The following is a 15,973-nucleotide window of genomic DNA, read 5'->3' on the forward strand; positions in this document are numbered from 1 at the left end:
CCTTGCGATGGCAGAGAACCTTCTCATTTTTCTCCATCCTGGAGAAGGAAGAGTACCTAGAGGTCACGGATGTAGAAGAGCCTTTCCCTTGGAGATCCTCCCATAAATTCTTTTAGGGCCACAGGAGGAACAAGATGCAGCAAGGTCGGAGCAACTGTGTGACCTCCCTCACACCTCTTCTCCCTCAGAACGCTCACCTTCTCCTCCCTCTCTCAAACCCTAAAGAACTTCTCAAGAGCTCTCTCCCTCTGAATCCCTCTCTAACCACATTCTCCTTTCTCTGATTCACACCTTCAAAACATTACAATTTTGATACCTAAAAATGGGCTCCAAAATCCCTAAAATCTCAAAGTAGCCGTTATTATCGTACAGTACGGTTTTTAATCATACGTATAAATAGACTTCATCCTGGTACGAAGTGGTACAAATAGTTCAAAAACATTCGTACAGTATGATTTAAAATTATATGATACGATCCACAACAATACTGTTCGTACAGGACGATGGCGGGTCAATCAAATGTTGTCTCTGTTCATCATATGGTATGATTGACATCGTATAGTACGATGAGACAAAAACCAAGAGATCATCCAGGATGATCCCTGGGATGATTATAATTCATCTCTGTTTATCGTATTGTACGAATTGGTTCGTACAGTAGGATGTTCAAATTATAATTAAGCCTCAATTTCTTGCACTAATCATGGGTTAAATTAAGTAAGTATTTAAAATATATCGTACAGTACAAACTTGTTCGTATAGTACGAACGGCATAAAATAACTTACTTAAGTTAAAATGACGGCTAGGGTTTTGGATTTGAACATATCGTACAGTACGGTTTACATTCGTACGGTACGATCTATTCACAGAACCGTCCTACAAAACTCTGTTCGTACGGTACAAAATAATATCGTACAATTTGATCTACAGAGAAAACAAAACTCTAAATTTTCATTTAAAAACACTCACCCCCTATGTGTGTGCATGGTTACTCAAACTTTTATGCATTTTGTGGCCAGACTCAAAAAATAAAAAAAAAATACCAAAATATATTGTCAGACTCATACTCCTAATCTGCCCATTCTTAAGTCTTCCTATAGTCCTGAGTAGCTTGTGATCTTCCTGAAATATTAGTACTCATGGACAATAGCAAATAAAATAATATTCAATGAATAGATAATTCAAACGACATTATTGGTCATCATCAAAATCTCAAACTCGGGGTCATGGGTTGCAACACCAGGGTGATTCTGAAGTGTTCCAAATTTTCAATACACCTCCTACCTTTCATCCTTTTCTCTCTAACAGTAAGTGTTCCAATTTGATCCAATCCAAGTTAAATTTCATATTTCGCTCCATTGATATCATTCCTTGAGAATTTTAGATATATTTTTACCATTATTTTAATACGAGTCTTCTTAGGAAACTTAAGTTTCTTACAATATAATTAACTACGAGGGCTTATAAAGCGGAAATTTAAAGAACCCAAATCAACTTTCAAAATTAACTTTTAAAAAACTCAATTAAATTTCTTTGTGAAAATCAATATCAAAGTCAAAGATCATGATAGTCATATTCAATTAAAAGATGATGAACAATGTCTTCATTCTTTGGAAAGATATATCATTTTATTATCATAACTTTGATTTTGAAATTAATGATCATTTATTCAGATTTTCATTGTAAAATATTAGATCAAATACTATTTTGACTCTTTAAGGTCATATGTGATTCTTCCTTGAATTTGACTATAATAATTTGGAGGAACCTATAGTTTTATAATCTAAACCCACTATGGAATAATATTTTTGCCTCTTGAGTTAATATATCATTCAAAATAACATGTTAGATTCAAAAACTAAAATTCCAAAAATTAAATTCTCCCAATAAAAATTAATCTTTCAAGCCACTTTTTCAAAAATCCACAAACAAAATTGGTGACTCCACTAGGAAAATCTCTCTCTTCTGTTGAAACTTGTTCCATATGAATTAGGTTGTTAGAGCTAAGCTTATATCCCAGCGGCTAACCAAGAGGGGTGGGGGGGTAAATTGGTAATTAAAAAATTTATCTCTCTTTTTAAAATTACACCGATAAAAACTTTAATGAATTTTTGTAGAAAAGGTTTTTCAACCACAAATTTAAAAAGTAAAAACAAAAGCAGCAAAAAATAAAAAGACACAAGATTTATAGTGGTTCGGTCAAACACGACCTACATCCACTCCCCGGAGGCACCCTCCGAGTATTGCATTAATACCACTAGTGATCTCCTTTTGCAGCCACAGCAAGGCGGAGAAGCCTTCACAAAAACTCACTTCCACCACTACCCGGTGCGGTAGAGAACCGTCGTCCTTTTACGCTCTCCAAGTGTTGATAGAGAACCGTTCGTCCTTTCACACTCTCCAACCTTGGGCATAGAACCCTTCGTCCTTTCACACTCTCCAAGTGTAGGCAGAGAATCCTTCGGCTGTTAACACTCTCCAAGTTGTGGCGCTTTGCGTATCTTTTCAATATTTGTAGAACTTTTTTGTGCATCTTTTTACTTGTGGACTTATTTTGTGCCTCTTTTTCAAATTGCGAACAATTGCTCATTCTTTTTTATTTTTGTACATTTGTATATTTTCAAGTGTATTCTCAATCTTTCTAAAATCAATAATCTAAAATTTCAAATTTCTCTAAGTACATAATAATATTTATATTGATAATAGAAATACAAAATAAGAAAACATCACAATTTGCAATAATAATATGAAAATTTAAATTAGTCTAACAAGAGATATGAGATTGACGTTCTTAATTACATTAAGTTATAAGCACGGCTTAAATTTAGAAAAATTAGATTTTCTAATGAATTTAATTTTGTATTGCACTTCAAGGTATAGCACTTGTAAGATCAAAATTTTTAGGAATTTTCATATAGGCTAATACACATTTCAAAATAAGATTAAAATCAAGACAAGATAACTTATATTGATATCATGATGAAGAATATTACAATCAGTAGAAATGATATCAATACGTTCACAATCTAAAAACACATAAAACACAAAACATAACATAAAAGCTTAACTGCTAACAACACATCACATCACATTGAAGAGCATAAAGAACTACATTGATCACTCAGAAGGACCCTGATCTAAAGGAGGTTGCTGATTATAGAAATTAAAATAACTGCTCATCATAAGCATATTGGAACTTATACCATCTATCTACTCACACATCCATCCCATGTCCTAATTGTATTGAGCATCCTGCTGTTATAAGTGAGTTTCAATTTGATCAAATCTTTGATCAAAATGAGTATCTAAATGATCAAATCTGTGAACCAAATCTTAATAATTTGGTTCATCAGCATGTGCAGGTGCAGGTGCAAGTTCCTCCTCTGAGTCACTAATAACATATTGTTCACGTGGTTCATCTTTATTAAAGATTGCTCGAAAAGATCCATCGTTGAAGTAGAGAGGTTCTTCAAAATCCTGAACTGGATGAACTAGATCATATTTCTTCTCCAAAATGTAAGTTACAAGATGTCCTAAGGCAATATTTTTCTTTCTCTTATGGGAGACATGGCCAATCTCAGAAAGTCCATAAATGTAGTCAATGAGTAGTTGGGCTTCATCTATAGGTTGGCTAGTCATAATTAGATAAGTCACAGTAGAAAGAAGTGGAGTAATGTTTACTCGATCACCAGCTTTATGTATAATAGAGGTACGAAGAACATGCTAAATGATTCAGGCTTTTTGACTAAGAGATGATACTTTGGGTATATGAGTTATCCCACCATATCCTCTAAGAACATCATTTATAGCAAACCAGTCAAAATCAGAGGAAGAAGTCAAAGTATGGGCTATAATCCCTTGAGTCCTTAAGTTTAAAAAGATTCCTATATCCTCTTTAGTAATTTATTCTTTCTTCTTAAACACATAGGATCTAATCACAGAATGATCAGAGTTAAGGACATGTTCGCAAGAAAGTTGTGAAAGGTCTCCTTATTGTAGAAGTGGACAAGAGTGAGAATGAGGCCAATTTGAGTGGAAGCAAACAGATTCATTATCTTAAAATTAGTTTGCTCTTGTAGGACTCCAGATGGAGTGATTTTGGCTGAAGCAAACCTATGGAAGGACTCCTCAGTGGCCTTGGACAGGAAGTTTTCACTAGAGTTTTTGGGTGGTCCCTTAGCCAGTACCTTTTGTCTTTTGCTAGAGCTAGCCATGGAGAAGATCTAGTTGAATAGGGGTTTGAAAGGGATGTTTGAAGTGATGACATGTGAGTTCAAAAGCATTTAATTTAAAGAAAAAATGAGTTTTTGTAAAGACAAAATTAATTTTGTCCCGTACGAACGAAATTTTGTATGGATGAACGAATGAGTCCAAAAAAGAAACGGCTTTTCGTAATCACACAAGTTATGATACGTCCTTTTGTACAGACTTTTGACTAAGACCATCGTACAGACAAATAGGTGTTCATCCAGGACAATCAGACATTTAAGATCATTTTTATTGCAGTTTAAACCGTCCCCCAATTTGAAATACCACGTGTTCGTATGGACGAACCAAAGGTTCGTACGTACAATCAGGGATAATTAATTTGATTTTATCCGTATAACTGCCTTCACACTTACATACGATTGATACACATCATCCAGAAGATTGTCACGATCTTATAGATGAACAATAAAATGAAAACTGAAAAATTGTATGCAAACCGTTCAAATCCGACAGTTAATACACTACACAATTCATCCCGTACAAAATGACTTTATCCCGGATGATTTCACTCAATTTTCAAGCATGCTTTCAAAAATCTAGATGTGAGAGAACAAAAAACAACATGGATAAGAATTCTCAAAACCAAACACACACAAACACAATAAACAATGATAGAAAACACAGAAAATCACAAAATAAAAAATATATACAAAAATACTAACTAGAAAAACACACGTCAATGTTGCAGAATCACTTTAATTAAGCTTTCAAATCGATCACACCAAGCCTTGTTCTTAATGTACTGAAAGTATCAAAGGCTAGTGGTTTTGTAAAAATGAATGCAAGTTAATTTTCTGTAGAAACATGAATTAGTTCAATTTCTCCTTTGGATACATGATCTCTTATGAAATGATGCATGATGTCTATATGTTTGGTTCTTAAATATTGAATAGGATTTTTAGAAATGGAAATAGCACTAGTGTTATCACAATAAATGGAAATAGTGCATATAGTTAATCCTAAATCAATCAACTATTGTTTCAACCAAAGTACTTGTGCCACACAACTTTCTAGTATAATGTATTCAGCTTTAGCAGTAGATAGGGCTACTGAAATTTATTTTCCACTGGACCAAGAGACTAAGGAATTTTTAATAAACCGACATGTTCCAGAAGTGCTCTTTCTATCAACCCTACAACCTGCAAAGTCAAAATCTAAATAACCAATTAATTCAAATGATAAGCTAAACTTAGGATATCAAATTCCTAAGTTCTCAGTTCCTAACAGATATTTTAAAATTGTTTTTACTACTATCAAATATGATACTTTTGGATCTGATTGAAATCTAGCACACAAACAAACACTAAACATGATATCGGGCCGGCTAGCTGTCAAGTAAAGCAAAGATCCAATTATCCCTCTAAATTTCTTTTGATTAACAGATTTTCTCTTAGGGTCCTTATCCAACTGAACTGAGGAACTCATAGGTGTAATAACAGGTTTAGCATTATCCTTTTCATACTTTTTTAGGATATCCTTAACATATTTTGACTGACTAAGAAATGTACCCTACTCAATTTCCTTAATGCTAAAGCCTAAAAGTAACTTAAATCTCACATTAGACTCATATCAAATTCACTACTCATTGTGTTAGAAAAATCATTACAAAGATTTTTATTTGAAGATCCAAAGATGAAGTCATCAACATAAATTTGTACAATGAGTATATCCTTTATAATTTTCTTCAAAAAGAGAGCTGTTTCCACACTTCCTTTTTCAAATGATCTTTCTAGTAGGAAGGTGCTTGATCTCTCATATCAAGACCTAGGTGCCTATTTTAAACCATATAATGCCTTTTTTAATTTGAAAACATGATTAGATGTTTAGAATTTTCAAAACCTAGAGGTTATTCTAAAAAACATCCTCTTGAATTACCTCATTTAAAAAGGTACTTTTTATATCCATTAGGTATAATTTAAATTCTCTAAAACAAGCAAAAGCTAACAAAACTCTAATTGCTTCAAGTCTAGCTACAGGGGTAATTCAAGAGGATGTTTTTAAAAGTATGAAAAGGATAACAAAACTCTAATTCCTAAAAATCAATCCCTTCAATCTGACTATACCCCTTAGCTACTAATCTAGCCTTATTTCTAATGACTATTTCTAAGTCATTCATTTTATTTTTGAATACACCGTTCAAACTAAACTTTGATCCTTTGGCCTTGCAGTTAATTCCCAAACTTTATTTCTTACAAATTGATTTAACTCTTCTTGCATAGCCAAAATTCAAAATTCATCCAAAAAGTGCTTGATCAATATTTGTGGGTTCTATGGTTGAAATAAAGGCTGAATGCTTGATTTCTTTATTTAGTCCACACCTAGTCCTTACACCCTCACTAGGTTCACCAATAATCAATCTCTTTGGGTGGTTTTTAGAAAATCTCAAATCTCTAGGTAAAGGGTTTTCTATCTCTAAATTTTCTTCAAAATTTTCTTTCAAATTTATTTTATCAATCTTTTGGGAGTTAATCTCAATCTCATCTTCTATAATATTTGATTCTTTCAAAATTCCAGATTCATCAAATATAACATGTGTGGCCTCCTCAATTACCAAAGTTCTTTTATTGAATAATCTATAAGATTTTACAATACTTGAGTATCCTATAAAAATTACATCATCTGATTTTGGATCAAATTTTCCTAAGGCAGATTTTCTATTATTATGAATAAACACCTTACATCCAAAAACATGTAAATATGACAAATTAGGTGTTCTTCCTTTTAGCAACTCATAGGATATTTTATTTAATTTTGATCTCACATTCACCCTATTGAGAACATAACATTCAGTGCTAACTGTCTCAGCCCAAAAACATTTAGGAAGTGAGTAATCTGCCAACATGGCTCGGGTGGCTTCTATTAATGTTCTATTTTTTTCTTTCAACTACCCCATTCAGCTGAGGGGTTCTAGGTGCAGAAAAATTATGATCAATTCCTTTTTCCTTACAAAATTCTTCAATTTTTTCATTCTCAAATTCTCCTTCATGATCACTTTGAATAGTCATAATTTCACATCCTTGCTTTCTTTGAATCCAAGTCGAAAAGTTTCTAAATTTCTCAAATGATTCACTATTATGAAATACAAATCTAACCAAGTGAATCTAGAGTAATCATCCACAATCACAAATCCATATACCTTCCCTCCTAGACTTATAGTTCCACCAGGTCCAAAAAGATCCATATGCAAAATCTTCAATGGTTTACTAATTTTAAGATCCTTATTAGACTGAAAAGAGGACTTCACCTGTTTTCCTAATTGACATGCATCACAAAGGTGGTCCTTAAAAAAGTCTAGTTTTTGTATACCTCTCACTATGTTCTTTTGGGTAATCCTCCTAAGATTTTTCATGCTAGAGTGACAAAGTCTCCTATGACAAAGCCATGACTCATTAAAAATAGTTTTTAAACAAAAAGCAGTAGGAGTTTTAATGTAATTCAAGTCTAGCATATACACGTTGTTTACCCTTATACCATTCAAAACATCATTTCCATTTAGGCTTAATATGCAGCTAGTAGAAAACTTTTTACAATTGTATCCTTTATACATAGCTGGCTTATACTTAACAGATTATGCTTTAAGCCTTCTACTAATAACACATTTCAATGAATTTTTTTTTTTAAATTTCAATCATTCACTGACCCAACCCCCTTCCTTATGGTATTATCTCTAAGTGGTACTTTTAGCTCTCACTCATGGCTTCTGGATATGAAATTGTATAAGTACCATATGCTCTCATATGTTTAGCATCCACTGTCGAAACCTCAAGTACATTGGGTCTCCTTTTGGCAATTTATTAATAGGCATATTGATTATGTTCTCGTTTATGTCATCTTAGGTTTCCACACCAATAAGTTTCTTCTCAAAGATAAGGTGGAGCTATATTTCCATCAATCCATAATTATTACATTTGACTTTTGGAAATGGATTCCTAAGTCTTCTACTATTCATCTATCTTTTAAGGGATTGCATAAATTTAGGATACAAAATAGAATTAGTGAAATCTTCAAGTTTAGGGGGTATCCTATTTTCCTCGAGAGCATTTATCTTCAATTTGTAAAAAGAATTCATATCTTCCAAAATTCGATTTGTATAATTTATTCGATATATTTTTCTCTCTAATTCATCCTTATTATTCTTGATTTCAATTTGAAGTTCTATAAGGATGTTTTTAACATTTCATGATTTTTATTCAAATCATCAAACTCATCAAGTAATTTCATGTGGTTGTCATCAATTAATGCATGATCTTTCCTAAGGATTTCATATTCCTTTTTGTAATTCCTGAAATTCTAAGCTCAAACTAATATGCATTTTCTTTAATTTTCTATATGCAACATGCATGAATTCGTAAACATCAAAAAGTTTATTATAAGTCAAGTCACATACCTCTTCTTGATTTTACTGATCAAGATTATCGGCCATTAAGTACAGATTAGTGACTTCCTCTTTCTTTTCCGTCTCTGACGAGTCTGAAGCTGAGTCCACCTAGAAAGCTCTTTGAAATTTCCTCTTGCCCTTCTTCACAATTGGTTTATCCTCTACCTTCTCCTTGTTAGGAGTGAATTTTAGTTTTGGGCAGTCTTTCTTAATATGTCCAGGTTTCCTGCACTCATAGCGAATAACATCATTTGAAACCTTGACATTTCTATTAAATTTACTTTGATTCCATTGCTGACGTCTCTTTTGCTTCCTCTTCAAAAAACTTCTGAACTGTTTAGTCATTAGTGCGATGTCCTCTTCATCCTTAGGTTGTGAGTGTTCACTCTCTGACTCCTCCACTTTTAGTGGTATCTTCTTCTCCCTTCATAGTTTACCTGCATCAATCTTTCTTTTGCTAACTCCTTGATCGTAAGCAATTAGTGATCCAAGAAGATTGTCAATAGAGTAAATATTTAGATCTTTAGACTCTATAATTATATTAATTTTAGTATCATAAGCAGTAGGCAAACAATGAAGTATCTTATTAACCATTTCATTATTCGTTAGTTCCCTATCCCATGCATGTAAAGAGGTGACTATTTGTGTGAATCTTGTGTACATATCAGAAATAAATTCATTTGGTTTCATGCGAAATAATTCATAGTCATGCAACAATATATTGAGTCTAGATTGCTTAATCTCATTAGTCCCCTCATAAGTTATACAAAGTCTATCCAATATGTCCTTTCCACTCTTGCAAGTAGAAACCCGCATGAAATCTTCTGATTTAAGAGCATAAAAGAAACTATTTAAGCATTTGGCATTTAGTTGTGCTAAGTCACGTTCTTCTACTATCCAGTCCATAAAAGGTGTTTCAACTCTAACTCCGTCAACTAGTCTAGTTGGTTTTGTATACCCTTCCTGAACTAAGATCCACATATGAAAATCAAGTGACTGTAAAAATGTAGACATATGTATTTTCCAAAAATCAAAAGGAATATTGTCGAACAATGGAGGTCTAGCTATAGAGTAACCCTCAGGTGTATTTCAGTTTCCAAATGTAGCCATCTATGTTAATCAAAAAGTAGTCTAAACTTATGATTTTGAAACAAAGCTCTGATACCACTTATTGAAACTTATTCAATATGAATTAGGTTGTTAGACCTAAGCTTATATCCCAGTGGCTAACCAAGAGGGGGGTGAATTGATAATTAAAAAATTTATCCCTCTTTTTAAAATTGCATCGATAATAACTTTATTGAATTTTTGTAGAAAAGGTTTTTCAACCATAAATTTAAAAAGTGAAAACAAAAGCAGCGAAAAATAAAAAGACATAAGATTTATAATGGTTCGGTCAAACACTACCTACATCCACTCCCCGGAGGCACCTTCTGAGTATTGTACTAATACCACTAGTGACTCTCCTTTTGCACCCATAACAAGGCGGAGAAGCCTTCACAAAAGGTCTCTTCCACCACTACTCGGTGCGGCAAAGAACTATCATCCTTTTACACTCTCCAAGTGTTGGCAGAGAACCGTTCATCCTTTCACACTCTCCAAGCGTGGGCAGAGAACCCTTCATCCTTTCACACTCTCCAAGTGTAGGCAGAGAACCCTTCGGCTGTTGACACTCTCCAAGTCTATGCAGAGAATCCTTCGACTGTTCACACTCTCCAAGTGTCGGTAGAGAACCGGATCTCCTTGAACAATCTTCTCACAAGAAATCTAAAAGGATGAGAGAAAAGAGTGAAGTAATCACAAATTACTATTGAAGATTCTTACCTTTAAGTTCCAAGTGAATCCTTCACGCTCTAGTAATAAGAATCCATCTTTAAACACTCCCTCACACTCTCTTCTTCACTCTCCCTTTAGTTAACACGAAGATCAGTAGGCAAAAAGATCACAAGACAGTTTTAAGTGGACTTTATATAGGAAAGACACAAAAAATATCCAAAAACTTCTGACTTTTAAGTCTGTACACAGTCGATCATCCCGGATGATCATCAGATCATCCTGTACGAATAATATAAAAATAGTTGCATACAAACCCAATGTATATTGGTACGAATTGACTTCGTACATAATCATCATCCTGTCTTGGGACGAACAGTTATATCAAGGGTTCGTTCTGACGAAACTGTAGGACGTTCCCAAATTTTTAGGGAATAGAGGACTTCATCCTGGGACGAACATGAATGTTCGTCTGGATTAATAGTTCAAGTCATGTGTCCATAGAACTTCATCTAGAGACGACAAGGATGAATCATCTCGACGATTAGTTTAACCCATGTGTCTAGAGGACTTCATCTTGGAATGAATGAGATGAATTGTCTGGACGATCAGTGCAACTCAAGTGTCCAGAGAGCTTCGTCTAAGGATAAATGGTACATTTCATCTGGACGAACAGTCCAAAATGAGAATCCAGATAGCATCGTCCAGGGACGAATATGGAAATCTGTTTGGACGATCATAACTTAGAAAAATTTTCTCACTTCCTGTTCGCTCCATTGCTCTTCCGAGGGGATAACTGACCTGATCGTCCCGTATGAACTTGGTTCGTCCCATACGATCAATATGATTTTTTTAAAGATCTCCCCAAGTGTGTGTATGCTAAGCTACTCAATTACAATTATACTCTCTCAAACTCAATACAATGAAAAATATAAACTTCAATTTACAAACTATCTTATGCTCAATTTGATTTGATGTCTTCTTTAGTCTGGAGTTTGATTTTTCTGAAATGTTAGTCCTTACAAGAGCAAAAAATAATTTTTCAAAAAGTGTTAGGAGAATATAATACTTAAAATAAAAATATTTGGAATCATCAAAATTATACAAGTTACAAGTATATAAAATATGCAAATAGTAACTTTCTTAATATCTCCATCTTTAATAATGATATAAATTTTATTATATTAGTAGTTTTAATTATCTTAAATGCTGTTGTTGCCAGGTCTCAAGTCTTGGATGAGAAATGTGGAGGGTTGCATTAGGTAGTCGACAGCTAGTGTAAAACTTGTCGAATAATCTTGACACATTTAAATTTTTTTATTAATGCTAGGGTGTTTCTTGGAAGCAATGTACTGTATGGACTAAATACAATGACAAGTGTGCAAGGGCAACTACACTGGTGCCTAGGGATAGCATTAAATAGGTAAGGGTTTCCACATCAAGAATGGATATGGGTAAAGACTATTAAACTAAAATTAGGATAGAAATATGGAATATAGGTACCCTTGCAGCAAAATTAATAAATTTAATAGATATTACAATTCATGGGAAGATAAATAATATGTGCATTCAAGAAACTAAATTGGTTGGAGAGAAGGCTAAGGAGATTGATAGTTTAGTAATTAAACAATGATATTCAGGTAAGAGTCATACTAGAAATGGTGTAGGTGCAATTATAGATAAGAGTTTGAAGGATAATGTTATAAAAATTAATAAAATTGAAGATATAATTATAGCTTTAAAGATTATTATTGATACTAAGATTATTAATATTATAACTGTTTATGCTCCTCAAGTAGTTTGGACATGAGTTCAAAATTAAAATTTTAGAATGACTTAGAAGAATTAATCTAAAAGACACCTCTTGAAGAAAGAGTTTTTATTGTAGGAGATTTAAATGGACATGTTGGTGAGAGGTGAATAATTTTAAAAGCATTCATGGTGGCCATGGATATCGAACGATAAATGAATGTGTAAGAACATATTAGATTTTTCTTTATCTTATAATTTTTTAATTGCTAATACCATTTTCAAGAAAAAGAGATGAGCATCTTATCCCTTATTAAAATGGATATAATAAAACTTAAATTGATTATTTTCTTATAAAAAAAATTAGATCATTTAGATTACAAAGATTATAAAGTTATTATGAGTGAATTTTATATACTCAATATCAATTATTAGTTTTGAACTTTTAGATAATGGGTCAAAAAATAAAAAATAAAGTAAAATGATATTCTAGGATTAGATGGGGGCATTTAAAATAATAATAATAATAATCTTTTTAAGAGTAAGATTTTAGATCTTAAAATTGTGTCTATGCATGAAGATGTTAATGTTATGTGGGATAAAGTGGCTAGTGATATTAAGAATATTGCAAAAGATGTGCTTGGAGAATAAAATGGAAAGTTCTTAATAGTAAAAATAGCTGGTAGTAGAATCTAATTGTGTAAGAAAAGATAAAAAATAAGAAGATTTATTATAAAAATTGATTTAGATATAGAATTTTTAATAATTGAGAAAGATATAAAGAGGTACCTAAGGAATCTAAGAAAGCAATATGAGATGCAAAGATCTGAGCTTGTAATAATTTATATAATATATTAGATTCCAAGGATGAAGAAAGATATATGTATAAGTTATCCAAATAAAGAGAAAGGAGTAGTAAGGATTCAATTCAAGAGAAGTGTATTAAGGATGAAGATCAAAAAGTACTTTTTTAAAAGATTATATTCAACAAAGGTGGATGAGATATTTTGCTAAACTTTTTAATGAATTTGAATGTGAAAATATGATTGACTTTAGTAACCTTAACACCCTAAATGAAAATAAAGATCTATATTTTTATCAACATATTAATAAAATTGAAGTTAGAGAGACTTTAAAGAAAATGAAGATTGGAAAAGCTGTTGGACTTGATGATATTCCAATAAATTTGTGGATTTCTCAGGAGATCAAGGAATTTTTTGGTTTACTAAGCTTTTTAATTTTTTTTAAGACTAAAAAGATGCCAGATTAGTGGAGAATGATTGTGATAATTCAAATTTGTAATAATAAAAGTGATGTATAAGATTGTGTGAATTATAGAGGAATTAAGTTAACGTGTCATACTTTCAAACTATGGGAGCGAGTTTTGGAGCATAGGTTGCAACGAGTTACTAATGTTTATCATAATCAATTTGGATTCATGCTGGGGAGGTCTACTATGGAAGCCATACATTTGTTGAGAGGTTTAATGGAGAAATATAGAGAGAATAAAGAGGATCTACATATGAAATTTTTTTATTTAGAAAAGCATGTGATAAAATTCTAAGAGAATTGCTATAGAGAGTTCTTGAAAAGAAAAGAGTTAAGAATGCTTATATTCAAATCATTAAAGATATTTTTGTATCAACTATTTTTTGTGTTCAAACACATGGTGGTTTTACTAAGTATTTTCCTATTTAGGTTGGATTACATTAAGGATCAGCCTTAAGACCGTATCTTTTTGATTTAGTCATGGATATTCTCACTAGACATTTATAAGATAATGTATCTTGGTGTATGTTTTTTGCTGATGATATTCTTCTTATTGCTAAGACTAGAGAGGGAGTTAAAGGTAAACTTAAATTATGGAAGTCAAACTTAGACTCTAAAGGATTTCTCCTGAGTAGTTATAAAAATTAATAAATGTAGTGTAATTTTTGTAGTAATAGACCTAGTGAGGGGATTGTGACTTTGGGCAAGCAAGTCATTAATAAGAATACACATTTTAGATATCTTGGATCTATTGTTCAAAGTGATGGTAAAATACATGGGGATATTATTAGCATAATTCAAGTTGGATGGTTGAAGTGGAGGAATTCACGGGCTTGTTGTGTGATAGAAAATTTCCCATCAAACTTAAGGGAAAATTATGTACAATTATGTTGAGACATACAATGCTTTATGGTGCTGAATATTAGCCATTAAAAGAGAAGCATAATAATAAGTTAAGTGTTGTAGTATGAGGATGCTCAGGTGGATGAGTTGCTTTACTTTTAAAGAGAGGATGTGAGTATATACGTGAAAAGGTTGGAGTAGCACTAGAAAAAGATAAGATTAGAGAGATTCACCTTAGATGGTTTGGTCAAATAAAATGGAGACTTCTGATGTCTATGTTATGAAAGTTGATGTATTAGATTTAACTTAGATTAAGAAAGGTAGAGGTAGACCTAAAAATGAATTGGTTAGAAAATATAAGAAATGACCTTTCTTTATTAGATTTAAATGAGAATTTGACTTTGAACATGACACAATGGAGAAAAAGGATTCATGTAGCTGACCCCATGCAGTGGGACAAAGGCTCGATGTTCTCATTATTGTTATTGATAGTTTTGACTACCTTCCTTCTATTGGTCACTCTACCTATTTCTTCATTGGGTGAGTGTGGCCAACATCAAAAAGACATATTAAAAGAGAGATGAGTGAGAAAACCTCTGTCAAAGTTAGGCTTTGATATTTTTGCCCCTAAGTCAATTAATGGAGTGAAAGAGTCAAACAAAACTTTTAGGATATTCCTATCAATTTAATGAACCTGCATATTTGAGTGAAACTCAATATGCGAGTTTCAAAATTTGAAGAAGATCCATTCGATTTCATCCTCAGGTTAAACTTCAATTTAAATTTCAAGTTCAATTTTAGGCTTTAATATTTCACCCCAAATTAATTGGTGGAAAGAAAGAGTCAGGCTAACTCTTAAGATTCTCCTTATCATATTTGTAAACCCTCATGTTGGGTCAAAACTCAATAGGATGAGTTTAAAATTTTAAGGAAAATTAATTTGATTCCAAATTCAAATTCTATTTCAAAATCAACTAATTCAAGTCAACTTCTATTAACTTTCAGAAAATTTAAGCATACTCAAATAGTTGGGAAACTTATATTCTCCTAAATAGAAACCTAACTACATAATAAATTTTCTATGGTAATTAAATTTAGTTTGGAGTGGAGGTTCCAAACTTCAAGCTTTTTGATAATGGGGAGGAAATCATTGATCTATATATTAGGATATAAAAGGATTTCTCCTTGGTGGAAATAACTTTAGGTTTGGATCTGACTCCCCCATCTCTATAATGGAAGCCAATGTCACCCCCTTGTCCACTGTACCCTCTACTCGAGAGGATAATCAAAAGTGAATGATAATGGACAAGAGACCATTTATATCTGAGATCGGGTCAATTTCTAGAACCCCTTTGCTAGCAAGAACTAGAAGAAAAACTAGCTTCAAAGAGTTAGAGAGAAGGTCGTTAATGCTAAAAAGATCACTGAGTTGGAAGCCTTAAAGCAAATCAAATCTAAGGATAATCAAGAATTCATTGCTCCTTACTCGGAATGTGAGTATTCTTAATACATTCTTTTTTTACTTCAAATTAATTAATTTTTTAATGTTTTGTGATTATCAAAATATATAGTATTAAACCTACATAATTTATTTACAAATTTCTATATGCGAAAATGCCTAATTATGACACTAACAATGTCCGGCCTATTAATAAAAATGTTATTTGCACTATATTCCTATCATTTAGATG

Source organism: Dendrobium catenatum, unplaced genomic scaffold (genome assembly GCF_001605985.2).
Source record: "Dendrobium catenatum unplaced genomic scaffold, ASM160598v2 fragScaff_scaffold_238, whole genome shotgun sequence".
Classification (NCBI taxonomy): domain Eukaryota; kingdom Viridiplantae; phylum Streptophyta; class Magnoliopsida; order Asparagales; family Orchidaceae; genus Dendrobium; species Dendrobium catenatum.